The sequence below is a fragment of the Crocuta crocuta genome, unplaced genomic scaffold, assembly GCF_008692635.1.
Source record: "Crocuta crocuta isolate KB4526 unplaced genomic scaffold, BGI_CrCroc_1.0 scaffold88, whole genome shotgun sequence".
In the NCBI taxonomy this organism is placed as follows: Eukaryota; Metazoa; Chordata; class Mammalia; order Carnivora; family Hyaenidae; genus Crocuta; species Crocuta crocuta.
Window position 1 is genome coordinate 372,710 of NW_027532420.1, and position 19,250 is coordinate 391,959.

Consider the following 19,250-nt stretch of genomic DNA (forward strand, 5'->3'; position numbering starts at 1 on the left):
GAGAGAGAAAGTGTGAGCAGGGGAGGGTCAGAGAGAGAGGGAGACACAGAATCTGAAGCAGGATCTGAGCTGTCAGCACAAACCCCGACACGGGGCTTGAACCCATGAACCATGAGATCATGACCTGAGCCAAAGTTGGACGCTTAACCGACTGAGCCACCCAGGCGCCCCCTGACGTGACTTTAGCCCGGCGAAACCACTTCTGACTTCTGACCACCGGTAGTGTATGATAATGAATTTCTGTTGTGTTAAGCCGCCAGCATGCGGTCGTTTGTTAGAGCGGCCTTAGGAAATGAGTGCACCTGGCCGCCATGTTGAGACGAGACTAAGAGAGCAAGAGCAGGGCGGGGACGCCTGCTCAGGACAACTGAGTGACCCAGGAGAGGGAAGGGCACGGACAGAGCTGGGCCCCTGAGGGGCAGTGAGAAGGAGTCAAGGTCTGGAAATAGTGTGAAGGTAATAATGACAGGATTTCCCAAGTGCTCGTGTGGGAGGTGTGTGAGGAAGAGGGGGGAAGACACGGAGGCTCTTAGCCTGCGCACCGAGAGGGACTTGCTATCAGATGAGATGGGAGAGGAGGAGCTTGTTTGGGGAGAGAAGAGTCAACGATCCCTCTTCTGTGTCACATGGAGCCCGTGGTTATGTTCTTTTTTTTTTTTTTTTAATGTTTTATTTATTTCTAGGGGAGAGAGAAAGAGATAGCGTGAGCAGGGGAGGGTCAGAGAGAGAGGGAGTCACAGACTGAAACAGGCTCCAGGGTTTGAGCCGGCACGGCAGTCAGCACAGAGCCCAACGCGGGGCTCGAACCCACAAACCGCGAGATCATGACCTAAGCGAAAGTCGGACGCTTAACCGACTAAGCCACCCAGGCGCCCCATGTTCTTTAGCGTTTATTACAGAGTCACGTATGTCCATGTCTGTCCTGGTGGTCAGCAGACAAACACTGAAATCTCTACTCTGCGTTTCCACCTTGAGGACTCTGCTAGATACAAACTACATAAGGGTACGAGGGTGGCTATGCAATCTGTGACCGACACATGGTGATGGGACAAGTTTCTGGAAATGAAATTTGTCTCAAGTAGACGGTTATCTGTGCTCTAGGACCAAGAGCCAGATTCCTGTTCTCTTGGATTCCAGAAAGCACCTGTACACACCCTGCAAAGAACAGCCACTCAAGTGGTGTTGGATACACCACAAATCTACTCTTCTGGTACATTTGTGGTAACGACCAATCACGATTAAGTCATCAGTTCTGCTTGTGCCTTCCAAGAAAAGGGGCTACGACAAGGAATGGAATGCAATTCTTAACCCATGTATGAGAATTCACCACTCATTATGAAATCATTTCATTTATCCCCCAGAAAAACAGAAATAAGCGTCATAATAGCATCCAAGCCTCACACGGCGTAGCTGCTGGGACTTGAAATGACTTGTAGGTACACGTTACTTTGTAACCTGGCCCCCAGACTACCAAGACTTGTGAAATGCGTCTCCCTTAGCCCTTGACGGGAAAACAAAAACAGGAAGGAAAACCTGAAGTTGGCTCACGACTCCGGCTCTCTACCCGCGAGAGCCACTCAGAATTCTTCGGGCATCTCTGGCTCAACCTTCCCGGAGCAGAACTGCTTCTGCTTCTCTCCACCTAACGCGCCCCAGGAGGAATCTGGCCCTCTCGTCTTCTCTCTGGAAGTGAAAATTCATATTTCCATTTGCACAAGAAAAACAAAAATAGGGGAAAAAGTCACACTTGCTCCCATGAAATGCTACTGCCCTAAATGAGGAAGTCGCAGCGTTTTCTGCCTGCTGCAACTCAGTGCTGGTTCCCTGCAAGAGAAGCAGCAGTGTTGCAAGGGAGCTGCATGGATGGTAAACAGATGCAATGACACTTTGTCACCACATCCTCACTCCCGTTTGGCCTCCCTCCAGGCCAGGAAGAAACCTTCACGTGAGTAAAGGACCCAGTGTTTCAATAAGAGGAAGCTGTGAATCTATGTAAGAGGCTATGTCTGTCTGCGGGGATCAATCAAAAGAATTCGCTATTTGAGGTGCCATTTTCCACTGGTCTTTTATCTTAATGTTGCCAGTATATTTCACTGAGGGCTATTCAAAATCTGGTAAAAGTTGGCAGACTCCTTTAAAAGCTTGACTTTTAAATAGATGGTATTGGCCACTCTGGAAAAGAAGTACAGCCCACAGCTCACATCTCGTACTAGAATAAGCTCCAAATGAATCAGAAGACGACAAATAAAAGCCAACCAGTGCTAGGAGAAAACACAGACGAATCCCTTTGTAGGTTGGGAAAAGCAACAGCGTTCCTAACCATGACGGACATTCTAGATGCATCAAAAAGAAAAGAATATCCTACTACATTAAAATAAAGAACAACAACAAATTTCGCATGAAAAATAAGGAAAGAAAATACTGACGATGAAACTGGAAGAAAAAAGTTTTGACTTCATCAAAAAGGAAAATAAATTCTTTTTGAAAGACACTGTTATTAAAAAAAAAAAGTTTGTGTCAACTTTACTCAATTAAAAACAATTTAAGTAAGGGGCTCCTGGGTGGTTCCGTTGGTTAAGCGTTAAGACTTCAACTCAGGTCATAATCTCACAGCTGGTGGGTCCGAGCCCCGTGTTGGGCTCTGTGCTGACGGCTCAGAATCTGGAACCTGCCTCAGATTCTCTGTCTTCCTCTCTCTCTGTCCCCTACCCCTCGCTCACGCTCTGTTTCCGTCTCTCAAAAATATATAAAAAGGTTTAAAAACTACTTAAAAATTTTTAAGTAAAAACAATCTGCCAAAAAGAAATAAATAAGTAAAACATCATTACTTTAAAAAAAAGTAAAAGTGAGTCACAGACGGAGAGCAATGCTTGCATTATTTGATTATGAACTTGTATCCAGAATATTAAGGGACTCTGAACTCAAAATCTGAAAAACAAACACGATCAAAAAATAAATACACGGCCAAGAGATTTGAAACCGACACTTCACCAAAACAGTAGGTACCAACTAAATATCTTTAATGTAGGAGCGGAACAAGCTTGGACACCAATTTTCTAGTGAAACACTTAATAGTTTGAAGCTATTTATCGCTGTCGAGTCCCGACTCCAAAGAGTTTCTTCATGTCTCTCCTGCCATCCAAGCATACACACCTTTATCTGAAGAAGTCAGAGAGGACCCTAACTAGCAGTAATCCACCGTGACACTTTTTAAGCATGTCACTTAAAATTAAACTTCCTAAAAAGAGAAGGCAATGGGGGGCACCTCGGTGGCTCAGTTGGTTAAGTGTCTGACTTTGGCTCAGGTCATGATCTCGCAGCTCGTGAGTTCAAGCCCTGCATCGGGCTCTGTGCTGACAGCTTNGAGAGGGCAATGTAAATCTCATATAAATTAGAGCCATCTCAATGAAACTTCTTAGACGTGTTAAGTAATCATAAAGAAGAAATCAACAGTCATCTTGATTACAAGGGGTGAAAACTTTGCCAGATCTGGTGAAGGATATGAGAAGACAGCTATCACCACAACTCACTCGGGCATACGAAAGGGCTTTTCTCATAATTAACATTAAATCTAACCCATGCTAGAGTCTCCAGAATGTAAGAAAATGCCTTGTTTGGAAATTCGGGCATCATTTCTACTTCAAAAATATCTCCTTAGTGATTTAGGAAATGGGGAAACATTTGGCCAGTTTCAATGAATTTCCTCCATACTTATTAGTTCAATAAACATTTATTAAATGCTCTTACGTGTGGAAGAATGGACAGTAAACTAGTCATGAAACAAATGTATACCTTCCAACTTTTGTAAGCGGCGAGGAAGCAGCACAGGGGTGATGGGGCAGGGACAGCAGCTGTCTGTGATTACTAAGTGACAAATGCCGCCAGAAGACCGCAAAAGGGGTGATGTGTCTGAAAAGGGAACAAGAAGAACCAGCAAAGATAATATCAGTGGAAACAATGTTAACTGAGCACTTTTGGGGCTCAAATTACTCTTCTAACTACTCTACGTATATTGAGACATTTTGTTGTCACAATAACCCTGTTACAATCTCATTTTACAGGTAAGGAAACGGAGAAAGGGATAATTCAACAAAGTTGCCAAGGTCACGCGGCTTGGCTCGTCAGGAGCAGAATACTCCACCCCGGCATCTGTCTCTGTAGTTACGAATTCTGGAGGTAAAGGGCTGCTAAATCGTCAGGGAACCTGAAGGCCAAGGGTAGGAATTTGGATGAACAACATGAGTATAGTTACATGATTATGTTCGTGTTTCAGATTTTTCTCATGAATACTGGGGCGCCTGGGTGGCCCAGTCAGTTAAGACTCAACTTCAGCTCAGGTCATGATCTCATGGTTTGTGAGTTCGAGCCCCATGTCAGGCTCTGTACTGACAGCTCAGAGCCTGGAGCCTCCTTCAGATTCTGTGTCTCCTTCTCTCTCTGCCCCTCCCCCATGCATGCTGTCTCTATCGCTCATAATAAACTTAAAATAATGTTTTTTCCTACATAAATGATCTCTGCACAACTAATAATAACGTGAAAGTAAAATACATTTTAAAAGCTTGACATTGGAGTTGGGTCCTGCTTTTTTGTTCTCCATTATAGTTCTTTAAAAAAAATCCTAGTCTTTAGAGCCAGGAGCTAAGCATCTATATATAATGCCCACTCTTGGAAAATCTAACACACCCCCACTCCTGGGTTTTTAAGGAATCCTGTGGGGAAATACATTGAAAGATGGTAAGGTAAAGACTGGTATCTTTATTTAAAGGATAAGAATTCTCATCCAAAACCAACTTACAATGATAGAGAATCTATAAAAAGCAAAGCACAGCAGATAAACCCACTTGAAAATCTTATTTCCATGACAACAGAAACAGAGCCTTAAAGGGCCAGCACACCTCTGCAATGCTTCCTTGCCAACGTATTCAATCACCTATTTCCAAGAAAAGGAATAATCTTTCATGTACGTGCTAAATTATAACTATGTATGAACACATGAAAACATGCTAGTCCTTTTGAAAAACAGAGAGGTAAGGAGCTGATGTTTTGAACAGTCACAGACAAATGAGGTTTTCAAATGATTCCGGAAAATGTAGAAATAAAATGCATGATATGAACTCGCATTGCATAAAAAATATTAGTGTTGTAGTTTCCATATTTGTCATTCCACTCACCACTTTAAAAAACACCCAGTTAATCTTTATTGCTTTAATATAACACAGAAAGGGCTTTTTCATGAATATACACTTAGCCTAAATAATTTTTAAAATATTTTACAGTATGAGACATACATAGTCATTCATTCTCAGTTCTTCTAAAACTTAGAGTTTGGTTCTTTTTGGTGATGCATATATAGAAATGTTTGAGAAAATTATGGGAAAATATCTTGGTTTTTCTGAGGTAGAAGCAATATTTTGCACAGAATTCCTTTTTTGGATAACGTTTCCAAGGCTTCTTAAATTCTAAAGATTCTCCAAAAGCAAATTTAGCATTAAATTTTGTAAGATGATTTAAGTTTTTTTCAAATGCTTATTTATTTTTGAGAGCGAGAGAGACAGAGCGCAAGTCAGGGAGGGGCACAGAGAGGGGGAGACAAAGAATCTGAAGCAGGCTCCAGGCTCTGAGCTGTCAGCACAGAGCCCAATGCAAGGTTTAAACCCACAATATGCTATTTAAAATTACATATATCACATTATAGTTTTTATGTGATTGGGTTTGGTCTTCAGAGAGACCCAAAGTGAAGTGGAAAGGGCAGATACTATTATCAACTTTTTCCCATCAATCAGCTATTTGATGCTCAAAGCATTACATGCTAAGTGACCATGGAAAGAATAAGCATAGTTCTTTATATTTCTGTACACAGTTTTTTTCTACCCAATGATGCCTCATCCCACACTTAATTTAAAAGATTAAGAATTGTCATCACAGGGGCGCCTGGGTGGCTCACCAGGTTGAGTGTCTGACTTCGGCTCTGATCATGATCTTGCGGTCCATGGGTTTGAGCCCCACGTCTGGCTCTGTGCTGACAGCTCAGAGCCTGGAGCCTGCTTCAGATTCTGTGTTTCCCTCTCTCTCTGCCCCTCCACACTCACTGTCTCTCTCATAAATAAACATTAAAAAAAAAAAGAATTATCCTCACAGTTCTATTTAATTATATCTGAGTAAGAATGTGAATTAATAGTTTCATGTAGACTAGAAAATATAAGGACATTCTTAATCTCAATTTTTGCCTACTAATTTACAATAAGAATGCTAAGTACTAAATAAGGCAAAACAAATATGTGAAGCAAAATGTCTCTGTAATTTGAAGTTTATCAAAATTATTAGTTATGTGCCTATCCTTCATACTACCTAAAGCTGTATGTATATGTGTGTGTGTATATGCTACATATGATCCCAACATATTTATGTCTGTTCTTTACAGTTTTTAAAATCCAATATTATTACAAATGCAGAAGGGCTCAAGGATCATTGTGCATGATCATATGTGATCATCCCGTGACCTTCACTATGATCATCCCCAATCATCTGTGATTGCCCCTGATGGTGGCTGAGACAATGAAGTAGTGGTTACAGAAGTCCTATGTTGCATAATTCGAGGCATGTTATCTCAAATTAACTAAGGACTCATTAAATCCCTCTTAATTTTCTTTTAAATACTTATGTCTAATTTTCTGATCACTGGCAAGATTTTTTAAGTGTCTTTTGGGCTCTAGGTAATCAGATTCGTTTTTTAAAATTTTTTATCGACTTTATGTAAAAAAATCTTTTCTAAACATTAATCTTTTTTTAAGAAGATAGATACAGGCAAAAATTATCTTCTGCTCTTTCACTTTTTCCAGATATAATGGCTACACAAAGGGTCTTACATATTCTACTGTATTTGCATTTATTCTTGCTCAACATCGGTTTAATTCAATCTTCTTTTTCTGGAGTCAACCAGCACCTTCAATAGTGCTATTTCAAGAGTTTTTCCTTTATAACTCAGTAATACCACCAAAATAGTAACAGACTTATTTTATGTGTAACATAAGTCAATTAGGGACATTATCTTCATTAATTGCAGCAAATATGGGTATATCCTTAAATATCTATCCAGTCTGGTGATAATTCCTTTTCTTGAAACTTCTATAATAATTTCTTTTTATTATTTATTATTTTTTATTTTAGGGAGAGATAGCAAGTGTGAGTAGGGGAGGGGGCAGAGGGAGGGAGGAAGGGAGAGATCAGAGAGAGAGAGAATCTCAAGCAGGCTCCATGCTCCTCACAGAGCCTGACGTGGGGCTCGATCTTGCAACCCTGAGATCATGACCTGAGCCGAAATCAGGGTCGGATGCTCTACTGACTGACTCACCCAGGTGCCCTGGAATTTCTATAATAATTTAGACCTTTCTATTCCCACTGTTTCTGCTTTTAGCAATCCTTATCTGAATCAGTACAATGATATCTCAAAAGCTCCCCTTTCCAATATTGTCAAGACTAGGCTCTTAGAAAGCATTTATCAAATTATTTCTATTCCAAAACACTTTAGTTTCTCTCCACTGCTTAACTGACTGAATTCATAAATGTCTCCAAGCTCCCTGTCCCAAATGTATCGTACTGTACCCTTGCTTATATTTAACAGTAGGGACAAATAATTTGCTGTCCCCAAAATATACCATCTATGTGCTCAAGCCCTTCTGTTGGCCTGGACTGCCCTTCCTTCTACTTTACTCTTCCAAATATTAACCAGCCTCAAGCTCACAGCACCCTTTCTATAGGAGATATTCACTAAAGTACTGCAATGGACTGGACGTGTTGTGTCTTGCAACATTCATTCACTGACACCTAACTCTCAGTGTGATGGTGTTTGGAAGGGGGGGCCTCTGGGGGGTGCTTAGAACGTGTGGATGGAACCCTCATGAACCAGATTAGTGCCCTTACAAAAGGAGTCCCCAGAGAGCTTTCTTGCTCTCTTTCCACAGCGAGAAGACGGGCATCCGTGGATCAGGGAGCAGTCTCTCACCAGACACTGAGTCTGCCAGGGACTTGGTCTCGAACTCCACCTTCCAGAACTACGAGCAACCAATGGTGTTTATGCTTCCTGCCTGTGGTTATAGCAGCCTTAGGTATTTCTTTCAAATCCTAATATCCCATAACCCTGTGTCTGATTCCAATTTTACTTGTACGTTGCTTATCAGTAACTTATAAGTTACCTTCTACTTGACAACAAAAGAAACTATTCTTTCTAATGATTCCCAAATTTTTGTGCATCATGGGGCCCTTTTGATAATCTGATCAAAGCTTTGGACCTTCTATCTCAACCTCCTACAAACGAATTTTTAAAAACCTAGCAAGTTTTGGGTATGTTTTCGTGTTTCAAGAGGCTGATCTGAATCCATGAAGTCCTTTAAACTTCAGTTAAAAACACCCTGTGCCACTGGAAAGAACATTCAAACACTGATTCTTCTGCCACGAGACTTATAGTGAGCAGGGCTCAGAGGTGGCGTGGCTGATCTGTCTTGATAAACCTGAGCCACTATGCCCTTACGTTACACAGTCTTCAACATGAGAGGCCCTCTGTATTAATTAGATCCCAAGTAAATCATGATGAATTTTCTTTCCCTAAAGAAATGTCTTACAAAGAACATAATCACTTGATATATTTACAACTTTTAATGTTCAGAAAATATGTTTTTTCTTAGCAATCAGAGACACGGATGTATTGAAGCACCAGGTCCCCTGCTCCATTTGATTCTGCCATATTGCATGACAATTCAAGAGCCTGAATAAGAAGATATTACACAAAGTATCAAGGAATTGAGGTGCAGAATGCTAAATTCAAATAATCTCAGACATACAGCAATTAAATTAAGTACTTGAGGGGCGCCTGGGTAGCTCAGTCAGTTAAGCTCTGACTTTCGCTCAGGTCATGATCTCACGGTTCGTGGGTTTGAGCCCCATGTCGGGCTCTGTGCTGACAGCTCAGAGCCTGGAGCCTGCTTCGAATTCTGTATCTTCCTCCCTCTGCCCCTCCCCTGCTCATGCTCTGTCTCTCTCAAAAATAAACATTATAAATAAATGAATTAATTATTTTAATACAAACATACAAAGCTTCTATGTGCTTCATCAGTCTAATAACTAGAAGATATATGATTCAGCCAGACTTGATCTAAACAAGAAGAAATGAAGGTAAGTTCAATGCATTCGTTTATATAGTTCCATCCTGAGGCCAAAATGAAACAATAGTTTTGGAATATTTTGGTTGCCAATATAAGCTGTAAAAGTGAGAGCCAGTAATCAATGAGTTTGACATTTCAGCTTAAAGCATCCTAGAACACAGAGAAAAAGACATAGCATAATAGTTACTAAGCCAAAGTAGCAATTCAGTATAGAAGGATGAGGAAGCCTGGCTTAATAGAGAAAAAGAAATAGAATACTCCATCTAACACATTCTGTAATAAATCAACTTAAGAACATTTTGCTACACTACAGGTTCTTACTTATTAAATTGCCCACTGGATGATCCTCTTTTCTTTCCTGACAGAAGGTTTCTACATGTACCTGTGCCCGTTAAGGCAAACTCCTTTCCTTAAGAAGCTCACAGTATTTTTCTAAACAATAACAGTATTCTGCGAATGAAATATTACATTCTTTAATTATCTCTCCAGATCTCTTCATTTTGCGTCTGCCAACCCCCCCAATGCCTAGCTCTTTATCCATTGTCAGTTGGTAAGAAAGCTCATAGCTTTCCCTCTTGAATAGATGTCAAAACACTAAGGCTATAATCTAGTGGCTCTAAGCAGCCTCGTCCTGAAACTGTTTTCTTGAACATTTGCAGTAATGTGTAATTTTTAATGACAGCCTGTTTTGCAGTTGTCTGGCCTTCCTCGTTTCAAAGACAGCAGGCCCTAATGAAAAGCCTTTTCCCACATGAATACATTTCCATTTTTACCTCAGAAAGTCAATGAATTGAAACTATTTGATGCCATTTGGGACTCATCAGATGAATGAGTTCTTAATTGGAAAGACTTTAAATCTTCCTGCTCTTTCATATTTAAGTCCTAAAACTACTCAACTGCCTTCCAGTCTTTAAAATCAAACACGTTACATAAAATTCTGGAGGTTAGGAGGCAAACTAACTTAGGAGGAGTACTTCTAGTCGTGGATGCAAGGACACATTATAACTCAGACTAGAGTCAGACATAGCGAGCATCAGACTCTAGCTTTGCCTGGCACCAGCTGGCACATGTTTGGAAAGTTACCACCCTATCTTACCTTCAATTTCCTCACGTATAAAATGAGAATACTGGGGCACCTGGCTGGCTCAGTGAGTGAAGCGGCCGACGTCAGCTCAGTTCACGGTCTCACGGTTTCATGATCTCACAGTTTGTGAGTTCAAGCTCTACATCAGGCTCTTTGCCATCTGTGCAGTTTCCTTCAGGTCCTCCGTCTCCCTCTCTCTTTGCCCCTCCCCGGCTCTCATGCGTGCACTCTCTCCCCCCCAATAAACATTTAAAAAACAGTGAGAATATTAATAATCTCCCTACCAAAGAGGAATGTTCTAAACATTTCAGGAGAAAAAGTACACAAATCTCTGTGCATGTGTTTCCAGTACATCACAATAAGTATGGTTAGTAACTAACAAACATAAAACCTAATGTATTGTTGTTATAATTATGATTAAGCTAAGAAGTTATGATTATTACAGTAATACTGGAGCTTTATCTATGTATAAATAAAAAGAATATTCAAATAAGAAACCAATAAGAAAATAAATGTATACAAATTCGTATTAGGAAAAGTAATAAGCCATTTATTTGATTTTCATTTTGGATGTTCTGTTGTTCTACAAATTAATTAACAAGGAGATAGTATTGAACCATATGGGATATTCTTCCTTGACAATTATTTCTATGTACAAAATGTATTAATTTCAAAACTGGTAATTTTATTCCCATTTGTAGTTTTACAAGTTAAACCATTTTCCCATTCAGAAGTCCCTTGATGACCAACATTGAACCTGTAGCATGAGCAAAAATAATCCACTGAGGGGCACATGGGGGCTCAGTCGGTTAAGCGTCCAACTTCAGCTCAGGTCATGATCTCATGGCTCATGAGTTCGAGCCCCGTGTTGGGCTCTGTGCTGACAGCTCAGAGCCTGGAGCCTGCTTCAGATTCTGTGTCTCCTGCTCTCTCTGCCCCTCCCCCACTCATTCTCTCTCTCTCTTTCTCTCTCTCTCAAATAAATAAGTATTTAATATTTTTAAAAAAACATGGATATATTAAGCCTCCACAATTTGGGAGTTAATTTGTTACTGCAGCCCAGCCCAGCCTGCTCTGATTAATACAGCAATGGTTTCATTGACAAAGAGATGAAAACAATACTTGTATGTCACTGAGAATGATCCCTTGATAACTGTCTTCATCTGCAATATTTGCCAATGTCATAACTTTTCTTTCATTTAATAATAGATGTTGGAACTTACACATAAGCATTTTTCCTGCCCAAGTAATTCATTGGTAAGAAAGAGAAGACACAAACATGTATAATAAAATGCAGAATCACAGCAATACATGAGCACAGAGAAGGTGTCAGATGAATTCTGAGAAAAGACTTGAGTCGCACTAAAAGATTTCTGGGAAGAGGTGCCATATGGTTTAAGTAGGGAAGAGAGGGATCCGTTTGGACACAGTGGATGAGAATATGGGAACAGAGTAACGAGCAATATTCCAGAAGGAGGGAAAAGGGCATGAGCAAAACGAGGAACAGAAGAGAGGCGAGTTGAGCCTGGAAGGAGTGAAGAGTGCAGATCAGCAAATCAGCAGAAAGTTACCGTCCGCCCTCTCGTACATCTGTAAACAAGAAGGGACGAATCTAAGAAGGTTACTGAAGGGAAGATCTGAAGAAAGAGATGAAAACTTTATTCGGTGTGAAAGAAGACAGCTGTGAAAATGTTTCATCAGGAGTGTGATTCCTATCTTTTGCCATAAGAGAGGCAAATAGAGACATGACAATTAGCAAGAAGTTTATTACAATGCCCTGCATGAGACATAACAAGGGCCTAAATCAGCGCAGCAAGGGGCCAACCGCCGGCACTCAGGAGCGATGATGAACTGGAACACTGTGGGGAACGCAGATTCAAAACATTCAGGAAAAGAAACATAGGAATGCGAGGGCAACGGGTAGGGAGGAGACACACGTGTGGATGATTACGGGCCATCACTGGCATAAACAAAATTAAGAAATGCAAGGGCAGAAGCAATTTGCGGATGAGGCAATTGAGTCTGGATACACTAGCTTTGCTACCCTAACAGCATCCAGGAGGGAAGGAGAGGAGGTCCGGGAGTCAGACAGGAGGTATGAGCCGGGAGGTGCGTGCTTCGTAGGGACAGCAGTCTGAATTATTCCACGTCAAATGATCGGACACAGATTTTCTTGGACCACCAATATCCATTTTTCCAATACGTTACAAGAAATATATACAGTAAGACCTTGCTTTGCGGGCATAATTCCTTCCACAGAAATGCTTGTCATCCAAAGCACTCGTATATCAAAGCAAATATCATGGACCGGTGGCTCAGCTGTGATCACGTGACACTGGGCGTCACGTACTATTCGTATTGCAGGACATCGCTCGTTTATCAAGTTAAAATTTATTAGGGATGTTGGCTCGTCTTGCGGGCCACACGCAGAGCAAGTTACTGGCAATCTAAGGTTCTACTGTATATGTGGAACGGACAGCCCCGCCGTGCAGGCACTCTTTCTTGAACTTTCTACAATTTTCTAGGTAGAAACATTCCTCCCAGCTAGCAGCGTGTCCCTGCAGCCCACCTTTTCCCTTTCTTGCCCCTTGGGTTTCTGGAGGCTGCGGTCTTCATCCAAACATACACATGTTCTTGGCGCTCAATGGGAGCAGCGAGCGGTCAGGCTACCTGGAAGAGGGGCCTGGAAGAGACCTGGTGCTCCCCTTGGTGTGCCACAGGCGCGTGGGCAACAGCGGCTCTGGAATACAGAAGGCCACACCTGAGCCCCTGCTTTCAGACCCAGAGAGTCTGCCGCACCTACAGGTGCAAAAAATGCAAACAAACTGTCACTTGCTCTTCCGGTTTGCGCTCTGTGGAAACTTCATTCACTTCCAAGGCTTGGTTTTGTTTTCAGTGTAGTCATGAATTTAGGAGGCCCTGGGTGGCTCAGGCCATGATCTCACAGTTCACGGGTTCAGGCCCCAAGGCAGGCTCTGTGCTGACAGTGTGGAGTCTGCTTAGGATTCGCTCTCTCCTTCTCTGTCTGCCCCTCCCCTACTCATGTTCTCTCTCAAAATAAATAAACTTAAAAAATTTTTTAAATAAAAGGGGCGCCTGAGTGGCTTAGTCGGTTAAGCGTCCAGACTTTCACTTAGGTCATGATCTCACGGTTCGTGGGTTCGAGCCCCGCGTCAGGCTCTGTGCTGACTGCCAGCTCAGAGCCTGGAGCCTGTTTCAGTCTGTGACTCCCTCTCTCTCTGACCCTCCCCTGCTCACGCTGTCTCTCTCTCTCTCTCTCTCCTACAAATAAATAAAAAACATTAAAAAAAATATTTTTTTTAAATAATGAATTTAAACCATTTTCTCTTCTGTACTGAGCTATAATCTTCCTCCATTACCTTTTAGTTTTTAGTAAAATCCTTTTTTTTGGTTGCTTCTTTATTTATTTTAAGAGAGACAGAGGGAGTGTGCGGGAGTCCTCAGAGAGAGAATCCCAAGCAGGCTTCGCACTGTCCGTGCATGGAGCCCAAGGAGGGGCTCACAGTCACAAACCCATGAGATCATGACCTGAGCTGAAACCAAGAGTCGGATGCTTAACCACCGAGCCACCCACATGCCCCTCAGTAAAATCCATTTTATGCAATAAAGAGGGCAGTGGCCACACACACACAGGGCAGAGCTATATGGAAAAAGGCAGCCTTGGAAGTCCGGGTATTAAAAGATCCGTGAGAGCTTTGGAATGAGAACGACAGGCACAGGAAAGCAGGCTCTCAGGCGACCGGGCTGCCCCACCCACGATACTTGGATTAGGAGCCCTAGTCATCTTATTAGGTGTTAAATACAAGGACGAGACCAGAAGGTAGAATCTATATTCCTTGCACTCGGTATTATTTCTGGGACATAAGAGGTACTCGCTCAGTTTGGAAGAAACGAGTCCACGCGCGGAAAGTCATGAGAACCTGAAGGAGAAATTATCAAGAAAAAAGGATGGTGATAAAAAAAGTTTTTGGAAGACTGTATTGTTAAAAGGTAGTAAAGAAAAAAAGGGGCCCAGAAGCAGGAAGGAAGTGTTACGGAGACAGGCAGACCATGAGGGACGAGTGACGGGACAGAGCCACATGCAATGAGACCAAATAAAGATGGGTTTTGAAAAATTTAAGCGTTCTTTCAGGGCATGGACTCTTCTTCATTCTGGCTCTAATTTGCATTTTATCAGAGATGACAAAGAGAAAGTGAAACATTCCCTGATTGAGCATCTTATATCTTCATAGATACGGCCCTTCGAGTTCACATTAATAATAGCTATTTCCATGCCCAAATTTCAAAATGTACTTAAACCTTTTTTTTTTTAAGAAAAGAAGAAAATAATTTTAGAGCACTAATTTTTTTTTTTTTTGAGGTAAAGACAGCACCCATGTGAGTATGGGAGGGACAGAGAGAGAGAGAGAGAGAGAGAGAGAGAGACAGGGTCCCAAACAGGGTCTGAGCTGTTAGCACAGAGCCTGACACAGGGCTCGATCTCATAACTGCGAGATCGTGACCTAAGCCAAAATCAAGAGTCATGGGCTTAACCTACTGAACCACCCAGGTGCCTCTCAGAGCACTAATTATATAACATTTACGTTTCTCTCCTATATATTTAATACTCTGCTGCCTTTATAATATAAAAAGTCTTCTACTGCTTTCACACAAACATGATGAAAAAAATTCACTTCAATAAAGATGCGGAAGAACTGATGAAACAAAACAGTTCACATTCTTACAGCACGGTGGGAATGAGAAAAGATATTTAGCTTTGTTGAAAGTTAATGGGTAGATTATGTAAGATCTAAGGAAGTATCTGGATCAACACTCAGTAAACACTGTTTTCCTTTCATTAAGGTTGTAGCCAAGTGGGCCATCTAGTTACTGCTAGCATCACATTTCTTCTTCCACTGAACATCCTATTCAGGGCGCACGAATCCTGAAAAAGTCTAGTTACAGAAAACCACAGAGATAATTGAGTGCTACAGTTAACTTGCCATATTTTTTCCCCAATATTTATTTTAAGGGAAAATTTTCAAACCACTTTCGTTCACAGAAATCAAATCACGTTAAGACTAATTAACCACTTCTGCCCTTAATAACTAATACATATTTATAGTGATTACTTCAACTCAACTCTCAAATATTACTGAAATGAGGTTTTGGGCACAATGTCAAAAAGGATTATTTAATGAAAAAAAAAACTCTGGAGCTAAGTTCATAAAAAAGTATTAACAAAAGAAGCTTTTCTTTTTTTTCCTTTTTACCTGATCTTAACTGAAAAGACTTGAGTTGAAGCTGACCACAATATTAAGGAAGTGAGAATTAAATAACAGTGCAGCATAGAGCAGACAAAAATTGGGAAATAAAACAAGTTCTTTTTTTTTTTCCTTAGCTTTGCAAAACCACAGAAACAATAAGATCCAGAAGTAAGAAAACCGGGAAATCTTTACTGCTCTTTACAAAGAATTAATAAGATTACCAGGGGAGTCACTCTATGCTTTTATGTAAGGAGTTAAGTTCCAAGGTATTTTTTTTAAAGGGAAAGGACAATACCCAACAAGTATGAGTTGCAGCAACTTGAGAATTCACGTGACTCTCTGAGATTTTATTTCTAAGCAGTATTTTTGTGTGAAGGTATTAGGACATTAGTATCACTCCATTACCAAAAATAAAAACTTTAAGCCTTCTTAACAAATTCAAACAATTGTTGTAAGCCTAAACGTTCTTAACTAGTTCACTATCAAAAAATACGTACACAATATATTCTATAACTGGCCACATTAATTTGAAGTGTACATACCTGCTGTACCTTGAAACTAAACACAGGTTGCCAGTTCACTTAAACGCACCTGTAAGTTAGGGAACAAATGGGCTCTCACAAGAGGAGACACAAGATAAAGTAGAAGGAAGGCGTATTTCCGACTTGGTCAAGTTAACTGAAAATGTTGCTGAACAAAGTTCTAAGGACCTAAATTTGATCACAAAAACAGCACATGGTTTGGAAATAGGTTCCTGCCAGCACAAATTAGCAAGAAGATAAATATCTCCAGGATCTGTGACAATCAGTCTCTTCGAAAAAAATAAAAGACAAGACATAAAAGGAAACAGAAGAGGGAAGAAAGAAGCAGAAGACGACAAAGTGGGGGTGTGTCATCCAGAAATTACCTGAAGCCTCTTGAACTTGAAGGTGAGTAAAGTCAGAGACTAAGTTTCACAAAGAACTGTTTTCATCTGATAACAGTGGGAGCTCAGATAGGTAAAAATCCTAGTAGAGAAGAAAGTTCTACTGAATGACCTTGGGTGGGCTATTGCTTCAGGCCAAAACTGAGTAACTAGGATTAGATTTACCTTCATACTTGAAATAACCCAAGCTTAGATAAAATATGTAAAACAATGGCTTTTAAGACAAAGGACATCATGAAACAAAAGACTGAGATCCCCCAGAAAAGGGCTACAAATGAGGTGTTCCCCATTAACTGCTCAGCCTCCACCTGAAAGAATTCCCGGGCAGAGGTGCAGGGAAGGGAAATCCAGCTGGTGTCTGCTGAACTCTCTGGTTGAAGAGATTAAACTGAGCAGAAAAACAGAGGCAGAAATTCCAAAGAGAGTACCAGAAAGAAAAGAGCTGAACAGAGAAAATCTGGGGAACCATTGAAGGTTGTGTCTGGAGTACTCAGCAGGGTGCTGATCAACAAAGACACGTGAGGAAAATACCAAAGTACAAAAAAAGACCATGGGAAAGAATTCCAAGGAACAGCACCAGTCACTCACATGGAGCTGGAAATGGGGACTGTTCCCACTGGCTAGTGGAAGATCTTACGATCGTCTCTGAGAAGACTGAGAAGAGTTTTGTCTCAGTAATAAAGACTTTGCACAAAACACTGCTCTGGTCCCAACTAACACATCAGAACAGGAAGCCCTGAAAGAATCAAATTGTTTCCAAGAAATTAACTACACCCCAGAACTCAGCTCAAGGATAAACAACAACAACAAAGCTCAACAAGAAAAACTCAACAAGCACCTTAAATACTACCAGACATGGATCCCTACTTTACATCACTCACAAAACTAACTCAAAATGGATCAAACGTTTAAATGGAAGACCGGAGGGGTAACTGGGTGGCTCAGTCAGTTAAGCATCTGATTCTTGGTTTCGGCTCAGGTTGTGACCTCACGGTTTGTGAGTTTGAGCCCCACATCAAGCTCGGTGCTAAAGGTGTGAAGCTTCCCTGGGAATCTGTCTCCATCTCTCTCTGTCCCTCCCCTTCTCTCTCTCTCTCTCAAAAATAAATAAATAAAACTTTAAAAGAATTAAATGTAAGGCGTGAAACCATAAAACTCCTAGAAGAAAACACAGGAAAAAGAAGATCCCTGAGTTTGGTCTAGGCAATGGTTTCTTGGATAAGTCACCAAAACACAAGCAACAAAAACCAAAACAAGTAGGATTTCAATAAACTAAAAAGCTTCTGCACAGTAAAGGAAACCATTAATAAGTTTGAGAAAAATCCCCTACAGATAGGGAGAAAACACCTGTAAGCCACATATCCACTAAAGGGTTAATATCCAAAATATATAAAGAACTCCTATAACTCAATAGCAAAATAAAAGCAATCCAGTTAAAAACGAGCAAAGAATCTGAATGCACATTTTTCCAAAGAAGACACACAAATCACCAAGAGGTACAAGAGAAGTTGCTCCCCATCACTAATCATCACAGAAATGCAAATCAAAGCCACAATGTGAGATCTAGATACACTTGTTGAGATGGTTATTATCAAAAAGACAAGAGATAATGAACGTTGACAAGGATATGGAGAAACAGGAACCCCTATACACTGTTGGTAGATATGCAAATTGGTACAGTCAATATGGAAAATAGGAAAGGAGTTCCTTAAAAAATTAAAAACTGAACTATAATATGATCCAGCAATCCTGTTCCCGTGTATATATCCAAAGGTATTGAAATCAGTATCTTGAAGAGCTATCTGTATACCCTTGTTCATTGCAGCGTTACTCACAATAGCCAAAATACGCAAGCAACCTGAGTATCTATCTCTAGATGAATGGATAAAGAAGATGTGGTATATATACACAACGGAATATTATTCAGCGATGAGAAAGAAGAAAAGCCTGCCATTTGCAACAACATGGATGATCCTTGAAAGCATTATGCTAAGTGAGATAAGCCTATAGAGAAAGATAAACACTCTATGATATCATTTACATACGGAATTTAAAAAGCTGAACCTGTAAAATCAAAGAATAAAATGGTGGTTACCAGGGGTTGGGGGAGTGGAGATCGGGGAGATGTTGTTTAAGGCTACACACTTACAACTAACAGGATAAATAAACTCTGGAGATCTGATGCATAACACAGTGATTACAGTCAACAATACTGTATTATAAACTTCAAAGTTGCTAAGAGACTAAATCAACTGTTCCCAACACAAAAAAAGAAATGATAAATGTGACGTGATAAAGGTGTTAGCTAATGCTATTGTAGTAAGTAACCATATCACAGTAAATACATTTGCCAAACCAACCTGCTGTACACCTGAACCTTACACAATGTTATGTCAATCACATCTCAATTTAAAAAAATTACTAAGCATACAAAGAAGCAAGAAAATATGCCCCAAAATGAGGAGAAAATAAATCTAAACAGACCCAGAACCAAATATTAGAATTAGGAGGCGAGGACATAAAAAATATATATTGTAACTGTATTCTAAATGTCAAGAATTTAATTTGCATTGTGTTGCAAATGACAACACAAAAAGTGAACCTTCATGTATGCAAATTTTTAAAAAATCATTTAAGTAAAACAGAGGATCCAAGAAAAGAGTACAGAATGTAACAGGAGAATCTAACTATATTATAAATGTATAACACAGCCGAACTGAAGGGATGGGGTTAAGCTGACAGATAAAATAACCTTGGAAACCAATGGAGTCTGTAAGGCAAGAGGCCAAAGGAACTGAAGAAAAAAAGCAAAAGTT